The sequence below is a fragment of the Hippichthys cyanospilos genome, chromosome 14 (genome assembly GCF_059441005.1).
Source record: "Hippichthys cyanospilos isolate Australia breed blue-spotted pipefish chromosome 14, RoL_Hcya_1.0, whole genome shotgun sequence".
Classification (NCBI taxonomy): domain Eukaryota; kingdom Metazoa; phylum Chordata; class Actinopteri; order Syngnathiformes; family Syngnathidae; genus Hippichthys; species Hippichthys cyanospilos.
In genome coordinates this window covers 11,972,662-11,985,279 of record NC_142382.1, presented here as the reverse complement: position 1 = coordinate 11,985,279, position 12,618 = coordinate 11,972,662, and positions in this window count along the sequence as shown.

Sequence of the window (12,618 nt, the reverse complement as noted above, 5' to 3'; positions counted from 1 at the left end):
GTGGGCGGATGTCGGTTCATTAAGGGGAGGTTAGGACATCTTTAGGGTAACTTATTCCCTTTTATTTAGATAACGACAGAGGTCACAAGATGAGCAGTACTTCACATGTAGATGAAAATGTTGACTTCTGCTTTGGGATATAGGTGCTAAAAACAGGTTTGGTCACGTTCATTCCAGCTTTGCAAACATCATCAAAAAGCTAAATTTTTTTGGGGAAGTCTTGTCCACACGCGCTACACTGCTTCTCAAGCATAACCTCTTGATCATTAGGAAGTCTGATTTAAGAAAAAAAAGAATTAAGGCATGCTCCCACTACCTCAGACGATTACAGATCCTCTTATGTTACAAAGTGCTGATTTCACCACATGGATACAATTTCATATGAGAGGCAGACAGAATTGTTGAGGATATTTTGACTGAAATGATAGACTCTGTGTGATGCAAGATTTCTTTACTTCCTTCATTAGTGGCGGCAGTCTGTGGTTAGCCGCCTCTTCAGTAAAAAGAGCCCTTTTTCAGACTGTTGCTTTGATTGGTGTAATATTGTCATGGAAGTGCCACTTGCTGCCAGGCAGCAGACAGCATGACGTCATTCTCTTTGTGCAGCAGCATTGTGTTGGTGTCTGTCTGTAATTTGTCTGAAGAGCTGCCAGCAGCTTGATTTGTCTGTCTGCCCGGTGTCTGCCAGGAATCCCTGCCTGGCACTGCGCCCAAGGACATCGTTTGTCATCAAAGGTTGAATGCAACTATGTCACCTAAAACTGAAAGATGTTATTTTACACTATATTATAGCTCATAAGATGAATGATCCCTGCAGATTCAGTGATACTTTTGCAGGGCATGTTGTAATACTTTGCAGCACATTTACATTTTCAGATTGGAAATTGCAGTCTCAATGATCAGGTTTGTTTTGGGAAATTTCTTTATATACGTTCCACAGGCTTATAAAACAGCATCGCCAAACAAACAAGCCAGAGTAAAATTTTATTGAACTTCAATTTGACATCCACAACCAAGGCGCACTGTTCATTTTTGAGAAAATTAAAGGGACACTGAGTAAGATTTAGACTGTTTTTCATTAAAAAGGAATACATTAAATTGTTGTACATTTCAAAAACTTGCAAATAATTATATAGTTAATGACCATCAGTATGTTTTAAATCTAATCGAATGTTTATCATTAAATGATGCTACATGGGGGTGGCACTCCTTCGGAGGTCGCTATGTCAGTTATAGCTACGGACAGCAGGAAGTGCTGCAGTTACCGTAAGGCCCATAAAGTTCCCACGGGCGCATGTGAAATTATACCCTATAGTTTGAATAATATGGTAATACAAAAGCAATGTAAAAAAGCAATTGGGCTAAGGCTGGAAAAATTCTCAATAATCTCACACTTGTCTGCAACGAGATAAAACTATTGGGAAAATGTTGACTTGGTCCACCTTTTGCAGTGTCCACAATTGATTTTTTAATTTGTTTTAAAATAGATAGATAGCTAACTATTTTCCAAGCTAATTTAACCTAGTTAGCGAGCTAGGTAGCTATCTTGGATTGGGGCCTTGTATAAATGTAACCAGGACTGTTTAAACCCGCATGTTCTCCTTTGACAGCCATAAATCTTGCTTGTTTGTCGGTGACCAAATACTTATTTTCCACCATAATTTGCAAATAAAGTCTTTAAAAATCAAACAATGTGTTTATTGTTTTTTTTTTTTTCCTCATTCTGTCTCTCATGGTAGAGGTTGACGATTTCAGGCCTCTCTAATCTTTTCAAGTGGGAGAACTTGCACAATTAGTGGTTGACTAAATACTTGTCCCCACTATGATTGCTACACAGAATTGCAAATTGGAGAATTTGGCAACTCCACTTTGGCCAGGGTTTTTGAGGTTTTAAATAGAAACAAAAACAGGCACATACAGCAGATACGGCAAACAGTAGATATTTACCACGTTTTTGCAAGAACCTGAGCTATATTTAGACCATGGACCGTTTGCGCTAGCAACTTAATTTCAACAAATTTGAAAAGACAGAAGTGGAGCTTTGTGTCAATATCACATACATCACGGTAGCTGGCCAGAGACCAGGCCAACACGCATAGCAAAAATATACATAGAATTATTTGTTTTTAAGTTATATAGCATGGATTTTAGCTGTCTGGCCTGCCTAAGAATAGATTTTCCTCCATGCAGCCCCTGATCTAAAATGACACACCAGACATAGACTACAGTATGCCTTGAATAGCAATGCAAAGTAAAAAAAAAAAAAAAAAAGAACTGTGAAGTTGAAAATAAAAACATAGACAGAGAGACAGGTAGACAGACAGACAGGTATGACTTATATTAATAGATATATTATTAATGATACGAAAACAAACCAAAACAAACAAAACTAAAAACAGCATAATCAAAGAGCCATTTAAGAGGATGTGTCTCAATAATTTTGGCCAAGAAATGTCTGTTAATCATATGACTTGAGGCATACTGTACTTGTAGAAGTAAGCATTCTTTGTTGTTTTTCCATGTGGCCACTGTTGCACTCGGTCTGAAACTACGCTCACATGATTGTCGTGTTTACAGTCGTCTGGTTTTTGCTTGCAGCCACGGGGTTTATTGTAAACACGAGACGCCACAGCTGTCCCTTTCTGGAGGTAATAGAAAGTGAGATCCACTTTCCCGCCTGTTACCAGTTTTCAGCTCGGTGGTTGCAGTTTTGAAAACCCATTCATTCATTAGCTTCGACGGAACAACTGCTCCTGCCGTTGTTGGGTTATATTGATTGAAAGCAATCCCTCATTCCGCTCCCGCTTCTCAAAGGGAAACCTAAACAGCCGTCCTGCGGGAGCTCAAAGGTTTCCCATTGTTGAGGACAATAGCGTGATCATTCCGTCGTTGCAGGTGGCCAGGAGCCTCCTGCTGAGCAAGAGAGAATCCCAGAGTCAGCACATTAGCTTGTCAAAAGGAGCCGATTAGGCAACCGGGGATGGCTCCGGGGAAAGAATTCCCACAGAGACTCCCAAGTGACTGCTTTACAGCTGTAAATTCCTATAATTAACTAAAATCAACTTAAATGTTTTTAAACTGGAATCAATTTGTTCATCCATAAGATAATTTATTGTATGCTGGATTTGTGTACAGTATAGGCCTGTACAGTATGTTTAATAATGTACGCTCAGCTGGTGAGTTCACAGTATAAACCTTATGGTTGTGATTGATTCACATGTGATCGCGATTCACTCGAAAACAGTAATTAAGTAAAGTACTTAAGTACTTAAGTACTTAACTTAAGTAAAGTAACATTGACAAAATCAGATGCAGTTGGTGTTAGTTAAACAATGTGATTACTATAGTACTGCTCAATAATGAGCAATCATTATTAAAACCCAATAAAAATCACAGTATTTATTAACAGCGTCATTATAGTTTTTACTCAAAATATATTTTACAACAAAAAACAAAGACCATAAATTGATTGAAATGGAATCATTCTTAATTGCAAATAACAGGTATTTCATACTCGATTAGAAATCACACATACATCTGCACAGCAGCTCACAGTAGTGCCTTACGTTCTCTTTCACATTTTATTGTGTCGTTTCATCGGGCAACACTAATAAAATTCTTTTGACACAATGTAAAGTAGTCGCTTATACAGCTATGTAAATTTAAAAATAAGTCAAAATACAATCATTAATCTTCAAACCCATGGGAGCAAACGTTAGTTAAAAATAACTCAAAATACAATCATTAATTTTCAAACCCATGGGAGCAAACGTGAGTGAAAATGCCCAAATTGAGCTCAGTTATCATTCCCAAGCGTCATGTGACCCATTAGTGTTACATTGTCTCAGGTGTGAATAGGTAGCAGTTGTGTTAAATTTGCTATCACACCACTTACACACTCGTACTGGTCACTGAAAATTCAAATGGCACCTTATATGCAAAAAAAAAAAAAATATATATATATATATATATATATATATATATATATATATATATATATATATATATATATATATATATATATATATATATATATATACATATCCTAATCTGTAGAAAAATTCCCAATAAACTGTCAATGAACCCGTAAACGAAAAGTTGCGTGGGCAAAAAAAAAAGACCAGTTAGATATAAATCAACAAAGATGACCTCCTGCACGTTCGCAGCAGCAAAGGTAGACTTGCTTCAGAGGCTTGAGGTGGGAGTAGAGCCAAAACCTCACAGCACATTTGTTTGGTCTGAGAAATCAATAAATCTTTGTTCGTATGAACTTCCCAGGAAAGAATGACCCAGAAACACTCGCTCAGCTACTTCAGTGATTATGTTGAATTCTTTCGCAGCAGGACTCAAACAGCCAGCAGTTGCCTATGGGCAAGTGAAAGGGCAGAAAGACAAAGCAATGTTGTTGTTTTTTCTCTTGTCATATGGGACAGCCTACATTAAATATAAATGTTAATCCATATGTTGAATCTTTTTCTATGAATATTTAACATCTAGCTATGCAGATACGTGAGCTTTACATAGTCTCTTAAGGCCGCATCGCCTATGTGTCTTCTGCCCTTTTACCGCGATCAATAAATGATAGCACTTGACAATCAAAAGCCTGCCAGGATGAAACCAAATCAAACGTCTTTCGCTGACCACCTGAATCCAAACATGAAAGAGCAACGCCACTCCAGGACGGAAATATTGATCAAGTGCCATGGCGCGGCGTGTTGAGTTCAAGTGCGAGTAAGCGTGTCGTGCATGGATTTGTGCGCTCATACTGTGGTGAGACAGACACCGGGGTTATGTGGAGGTAGGGGTTACAGGTTCAACTTCCTCGCAGCTGTGGAGTGAAGTCTGAAACTTTCACAGAGATTACATTCATCTTTTGTTGCCACATTTTCTCCACTCCGGCACTGCCGACATGAAACAATAGAAGCCGCTTCGCACGTAGCTTAAAAACTAGCATCTTTTTAAAAGGATTTTTTTAGGGGAGGGAAGCCCCGGGGATGTTATTTGTGCATGGATTTTGTTTGATTTTCATTATCCAAATTCTCTCCCACATGAAAGGGGACCCTTCCCCTCTATTAATAATTGACATTTTATGACTTTCCCTCTCTCCTCGTGCCATGTGTGGGCTTTGATGCGAGCGCCGTTCTTTTATCAGCGTGGTGCCATGTATTGATCGCCTCGCAGATAAGCACAATCAAAGGGATTCCTCGTGGGGGAGTCAACACATGGTCACATCACACTCCCGGAATGTGCTGGGGACTCTTTCTTGTTTGGCTCATCCTGTCTGAGAGGCACTTTCTCTGGGTTAAATATTCAACCGCAATAATAACACTCTCGGTAATGACATCATTTGAAGAGGAAAGGGAGGATTTTGGGGATTCAAAGATGTTTTAAAACAAACTTTGCCATTAAAAGTGTGGCGATATCACATGCTATGTAGTTGATGCACTCATGTATTTGTCAAATGTGGTCATGATCATTACTTATGTCATATCCTTGATTTATTAGTTGCCATACATTTTATGGTCTTTATTTTGCTTTATTATGTCATATAATGTTGGATCTGACAGTATTTAAGCTTTAGGCTCTCAGTGACACTTCTGATTTGATGTCAAAATGTCAAGCCAAGCTCACAAGCCTGAATGTCTAGCTGTCTTCTTAATTTATTTAATTGTGTTTCCAGGTCTAGTTTCTGAGTCTAGTTTTCAGAGTTGTGATTCCGTTAGATATTTGTGTATAAAGACTTTATACTATTCCACTTCTGTTCCTTGTCTGTTCCATTGTATATATGTTGCATATATATATATATATATATATATATATATATATATATATATATATATATATATATATATATATATATATATATATATATATATATATATATATATATATATATATATATCATGATACTATTGATTACAAGAAAAGGTCAAAGATATTGAAAAGTCAGGAGATGTTTTTTTATTTATTTATTTTTAAGCACAGTTGCATCAATCTCCAACAGCGTCGGATCACATAAGCAGTACGTGGAAGTACTTAATTGCATAGCAACACAAGACAAATCCCATAAATCCATCTACAGAATCCATCTGTATCCATGTTAATATATTTATAGCTCTGTTTATGCCCTCCACATAAATTCTTTTCATACTTTGATGCCTCACGCAGATTTGAAGGCCGCGCATCGATTGCCATTCGACGCTCTGAGATCAATCGCCGAAAGCACTTACAACAAAGCACAGCACGCTCATAATGAGCACGTGCTATTAAATGAACAAATAATGGCGGCGTATGAAAATACACAGTCCATTTTCTGTGGCCAACACTTAGAGACCATTAGCAGTAATGTAAAAGCCGGCCACCTTTCCATCATCAATATCAGATAAGTGGGCCATGGCGTGGATGGCGAGGCTTACGATCCTCCCAGGTTGCCGCCGCAGTTGTTGACGTCGGGTCTGATTGACAGCACTTTTGTGTTCCGCGGATTAAGTAATCTGACTTCATGCCTGTCCGCCAGGGGGTTCACATATCACCGGCTGGAGGTCACTCTGCCCATGTGACCCCTCTGCACCGAGCCAAAGCAATGGACGTGCTCCCACTCACATAGGTCCTATGTGTACTTTGACACACTCGCAGATCCTTATGGCCAGAGTCTAAATTTTTAATGAAATATACATTAAGGAGCATTCGCCGGCTCATACGAGTTGTTTTCCCCGCAGCTAATATTTCAGTAGCCTGAATATCACATCAAGACTGATTGATTGATTTTCTATCAGGCTGCTTTTCTTAAATGAATAATTCAGTGTTATATAGCTGGAAAGCAATGTATGCTCATGACACCCTCAGCGTATTCCATTACACTGCTTTCGCCACAACATTCCCTTTGATGTCAAAGTTCGCAAAGAACTCATGGATTTTGATACAAGGAAGACTAGAAGGTTTTCATTCTAATACAATTTTATAGATCAACGAGTTGTTTGAGTGTGTCGTACACTCCAGAGAAGTTTGCAGGTCGACTTTCTCTCCTAGCCTCCTGTCTGTGCAGAGAAATGAGAGATGATGGCGTCTGAGGTCACACACTGATTACTTGTCCCCACATGGGGTCAAATGACTCTTAAATGCTTTGTTTACACTCCTTCAACCACGTTCAGCCTGTGACCCAAGTCAAGTGAACCATTACGGTTACAGAAAGCTCATTACAAACAAATGTCTTTGCTATTAATAAATCTATTGTTGCAGTGGTTAAAACTGACAGTAAAAACTTAAATGTCATTAATTATCATACAAGTCATTGAATAGTATATATGCCCTCTTTTGCCATTTCATTACATACAACTAAACAGTCGAATGAGAACTAACACAAAATCCACATCATCAGTCAAGTTTAAAACAAAATTTAAAGGATCCTCACTCACATAATTAAGACCTCAAGAAATTCCAACTATTTACCATAAACTCAAACAATTAACTACGCTTTTAATAAAGAAATCAAGATATGCTTGCCTGCTTTGAAGAATCAAAGTCCATCCATCCAACTATTTTCTCAACCTCACAAGGCTCATTGGGGCCTATCCCGCCTTTCAATCATGAAACATATTCTTGTTTGGTTTTGTTTTGTTTGTCTGTTTTTTAATCAATTACAAAAAAAGGACACAATTTCAATGGAGAGTTCAGTTGGGCTTTTTTCTTAATTACTGCTGTAAAACATGTATCATTCACATCCATTGAAGAGATTATATCATAGAAATGAGTAATCTCTTTTCATGTTCCAAGAAAACGAAGACATGTTTTGCTTCTTCTTTCTTTCGTTTTGCTTTAAATACCTTGTGAATCTTTCAGGAGTGTCTCCCCTTTCAGCTGGCTCCAGTCCTAGAAGTGGACAAACAAGCTCTGGGTAATTAGCCGTTCCAGTGTTAAGTACAAATTGCACAGAATGGCTCTTAAAAGGATTTGCAAAGCAGACCAACACCATTCCACCAATTAAATTAAACTGTCAGGAGGATTAAAACCACAGTTTCTAATCTGTATATTGTGTTTTATTCATGGTTATACTTTGGCCCTCACTTTGTGGTGCGTTTCAAGTAGCTGACTAATTACAGAGGGGTGCTTTTACTATTATGCTAATGCAAAATGAAGACACTAAGCACACAATGTAGTCCAACCCTAAAATTATTATGTTATGCCTATAAAAAGTAGCATTATTATTCTCATCTTGTTATTGCATGGCATTTTGTTTATAATAGATGGTTGGCAAAACCTGTAAACACAAAGGTACCATTCAAATTTCATCAAATTTGGGGGGACCAAAATCTGACTTGTTGCACCCTATGATGTAATAATTTCCTGAAAGTATAAGGACAAATAAAATAATGCATTGAACCACAATAAGGTTATACCTTAATTTCATCTGATGATGATAAAATGATGGAGCCAACCACAATTGTCGATCATCAATCCAATTACAAGATGTGGCAATGTGTGTCTTTTATTATTTTGTTGATTTACTGCACATACCTGTGTACTGTTTACAAAATGTCAAAAAATATTTATATTATATTTATAATATAAAGCATTTGTAAAGCATTTATGCCAAGGTTAAACAATCTTTGCCCAAAACCCATAGAACTGCACGAGTAAAACCATCAATGACCTTTTAAAGGCATTCAAGAACTGCTCAGATATATAATGACATCTAATTTAAAAAAAAAAGACACACAAACAATGTATGCCACTACAGAGTGAAATTAAATTAATTATTATGTTCTATATTAGGTTATTATTTTACCACCCATATAATTAAAATCAACATTCACACTTGTGCAAATAATAGCTTAATGTTGCCTCTCGAAACATTCATACAAAATATGAATAAAATTGACATGACAATCACCGATATTACTTCATGATAAAATACGATCTATCTTTCAAAATCAAGTCGTGAAATCAGCAAGTTTAAATAAATGTTAATCAAATATTAATCAAATCACAAAATTAATCAAAGTAAGCCCCCCCCCCCCCCCCCCCCCCCCCCCCCCCAACCCACCCACCCCACCCTTACTTGATTGGAGTTGCTCGGGCGCAAAGACTTTTGCTGGTACAAAGTGTGACAGTTACTTGTACCTGTTCATTTTTTATTCAATAAAATTGTGCTCATTTTCATATTATAAGGTCTTACATTATTTGTCGGTTATTCTTTTTTTTTTTTTGCATTTTTGGTGAATTACAACATTAGGCTTTATTGCATTTTTTTAAATTAAATTAAGTGCAACTTTTATTGTATAGTCAGGAAATTATTAGATTACACGGTGTTTAATGGCTCAAAGTTCACACCGCCATGCATCACATAACAAGAGACTTCAACATATTGCTAATGGCAAGTGGATTAAGCTGCTTGCAACATGCAGAAGACCCATTTGAGTTATTATTTTACTTCATGTTAACATCTCATTCAAATTGCAGAATAACATTCCTGTGCCTGATTCTCACTTATGCAGAGATGACAACCCGACACTGTTTGCTCAATGTCCAACTGCCAGAGCTATAGGACACTTGAAGGGCATGAGTCACTATATTAGGTTTCACCCACATGACAATAACAAAGGCAAGTAGTGGCCTGAGTCATATTTGACATCCAGCATCAGTTGGGTTACACCCGAGGCAGGTGACGTCACGCTGACCCCAAGCTGATGACCCAGCGGTTTTTTTGTGAGGATAAAAGATTTGCACTTGTTTGCTTTTTACTGACCTTTGAACCTGAAATAACTGGAAAGAAAATATCTTGCACGGAAGGCCCATCTTGCTGAGAAAGCGCCAAAATTTGGCTTTTTTTTTTTTTTTTAAAGGGGCTTGAGTCACTTGGAGACCACACAAATATTGATGCATGCTCCTTTGTGTTGTTGCCATTTCTCTTCATGAGTAATGTTATTTTCCGACGATATTTTTTTTTTCCTTTCAGGTGAGGTGTTTTCAGCCTCCTCGATAACAAAGTGTGATTAAATATGAATGCTAAGTGTATGGTGGCTTCAGCCCAAAGCTGAAACCGGATCCACTGCGGGCCACGGGCAACATAATTAGCTGGTGATGATAGATGTCATTAATGGAACTTACAGGCCTCTAAGCTGGACCTCCAATATAGCGGCACCCTTTGAACCATCCAGTTAATTAAGCTGCAAATGAACATATTTTACGACAGCTGCTGGTTCTGATTGTAATAAGCTTTATTCGAATTGTTTAGGTGATTAAATATTAAACTATTTGTAACTATTATTTGATCTTCTCTGTAGTGTAACCTCTGGCTATATCATGTTGAAAGCATGATGAAAATCCTGCAGGAAACCATATCACCATTTCAAAGCCTTGAAGGGCCAGTATGATGCCTTTAATGGCGAGGAAAAGCCCTTTGTGTGCGCTCGGAAGGTTTGGAGGGCTCTTTGGGTTGTCATAACCCCGATGTGAGATTGACGCATTCGTGACAAGAGCTTTCCACGTTTTCATCCGGCGCTTCTTTGCAGCCTGGCTTTGGACACCGCTGTGCCTGCACACTTTTGAGGGAGAGGCAGAGTCATGTCCACAGCTGTGAGGACATGCCCGCTTTCAGGCTGTGGGGCTTTAATGTACCGAGCGCATTAAGCAGCCTGGCTTTGTTAAGTGGTCAGCTCCCACGCAGTTATCCAATCGCGCTGACGGTTAATGCAAGTCTCTGCATGTTGCTGTGTGATTGTTGATGATCCCTATAGGCCAGAAAGAGTGAACAAAGTCGCTTGAAACCCAGTGAAGATTCATTAGATTTCTTGGGGTAACAATAAGAAACCAATGGGCAATAACTGCAAAGGAATCTCGGCAAAGGAATCAGAATTTTCCAATCAATTTCTCTCGCTTAACATGAAAGCATCACCTGCAGTCTGTGAAGTTCTGAAGTAAAACATATCCGATTCATGATATAAAACACAGTACACCGGCTCATGCTGGCAGACGGTAGACAAGATCAAATGGTTAACCTTTGAAGTAGGGTCAGTGCATGCGGTGCAGTTAAAAGGACTTAAACCATATGCATATTTTTTTCTTGTTTGGTAGCTGTATACAGAAACATGGAAGGATGTAAAAAACAGTCTTCAAAAATAAAACATAGTAAAAGTGATAACGCAAATAATGTAGGAATTTTTGGATGGCCGACGTCACACCAGACATAAGTCCACCCCTACACTGAACTAGCAACCCAATCTACCCATCGAGAATCAGAGCAAGAGAAAATTGTAGTCAGGTGAATGTTTTTAAAACAGGTACTACATACATTGGGTCCTGACACAGAAACTATTTTTTGCTTTTAAAGCAAAATGTGTTTTGAAGCGAAAGTATCATAATTATTCTTATAGATATACTAATTCTAATAAACAGTTGGTTCGCTAAGCTGTACAGCATTTAAAAGGTTTTGGGTCTTTTTTCGCTTCAAATCCAACAAAGGTGGACCATAATTAATTGCCTTTAATGGATGAATACAATAACAATTTACAATCTGCAGAGTATTCAATATGATTGTGGCATTTACACATTTTGGAAGGATTTCCATCTACCGTATGAATATTTTCATGGATCATTCTTAGCATCACTGTTTCCCAACCTTTAATGAGTGGATAGATGAAGTAATACAGTGAATATAAAAAGTGTACATATTGTATCCCTGTTTGAATGTGAAATAATACAATTATAAAATACAACCATAATAAAAAAAAATTACAAGAAAAATGCACATAAATGTGACTTATCATTTGTAAAAATCAATTTAAAAATATTTTTCAGAATGGATGTAACAATAAAAAATGAAAAAATGTGGTTTCACATTGTGGCCGAGTATACTTGTAGTCAAATGTTTTAAGACCAGAATATTGGAAATATTTAAAATATTTGGGTTTTTAAAGGCAACATGTGCACATAAGATCATATTCAGGCTCTCTAAAAACCCAAATAAAACCCCTGAGCTGTTCATTTTCTAACCCAAACATATTGTAATGTAAATGCAACTGAGTTAGCTCATTTGAAGGGCAAATTTGTTAGAATTTTGTGCATGCTATATCTGCAAGGAATCTGGGTATTTCAGTACAAAAGTACTTTTTCATGGGCTGTGATGTCATTTATTCGCCAAGGCAAGACAGGAAAAGAAAAGTAAACAATCAGGGAGAAACTCAGACACAGCATAAAGCCACACTTTTGGAGCGAGGAGGAAAAACAATTATTTTCTTATGGCAGTAAGTAATTTGTTGTCGCCTCCTTGGCAGTATGCTTATGGTGTAGTTGAACGGAGGACAACAGAGACCTTTTTTTTTTTAAAATAAAATTGATTTTGAGTCATTTTATAATAATAGTAATGATGAATAATGCATCACTTTTATATAACACTTTTCTAGACACTCAAAGACACTTAACAATGGATACATTATTCATGAACTCACACATTCATTCTGACAGAGCCATGGCTGCCATGTTGAGCCCCTCTGACCAAACACTGGAGGTAAGGTGGGTGATGTTTCTTGCTCAAGAACACAACACATGACTTGGACAGAGTGAGATTTGAACTGTTGACTGATCAATGGGCAACCGGAATCATAGTAAAATCATAGTAAA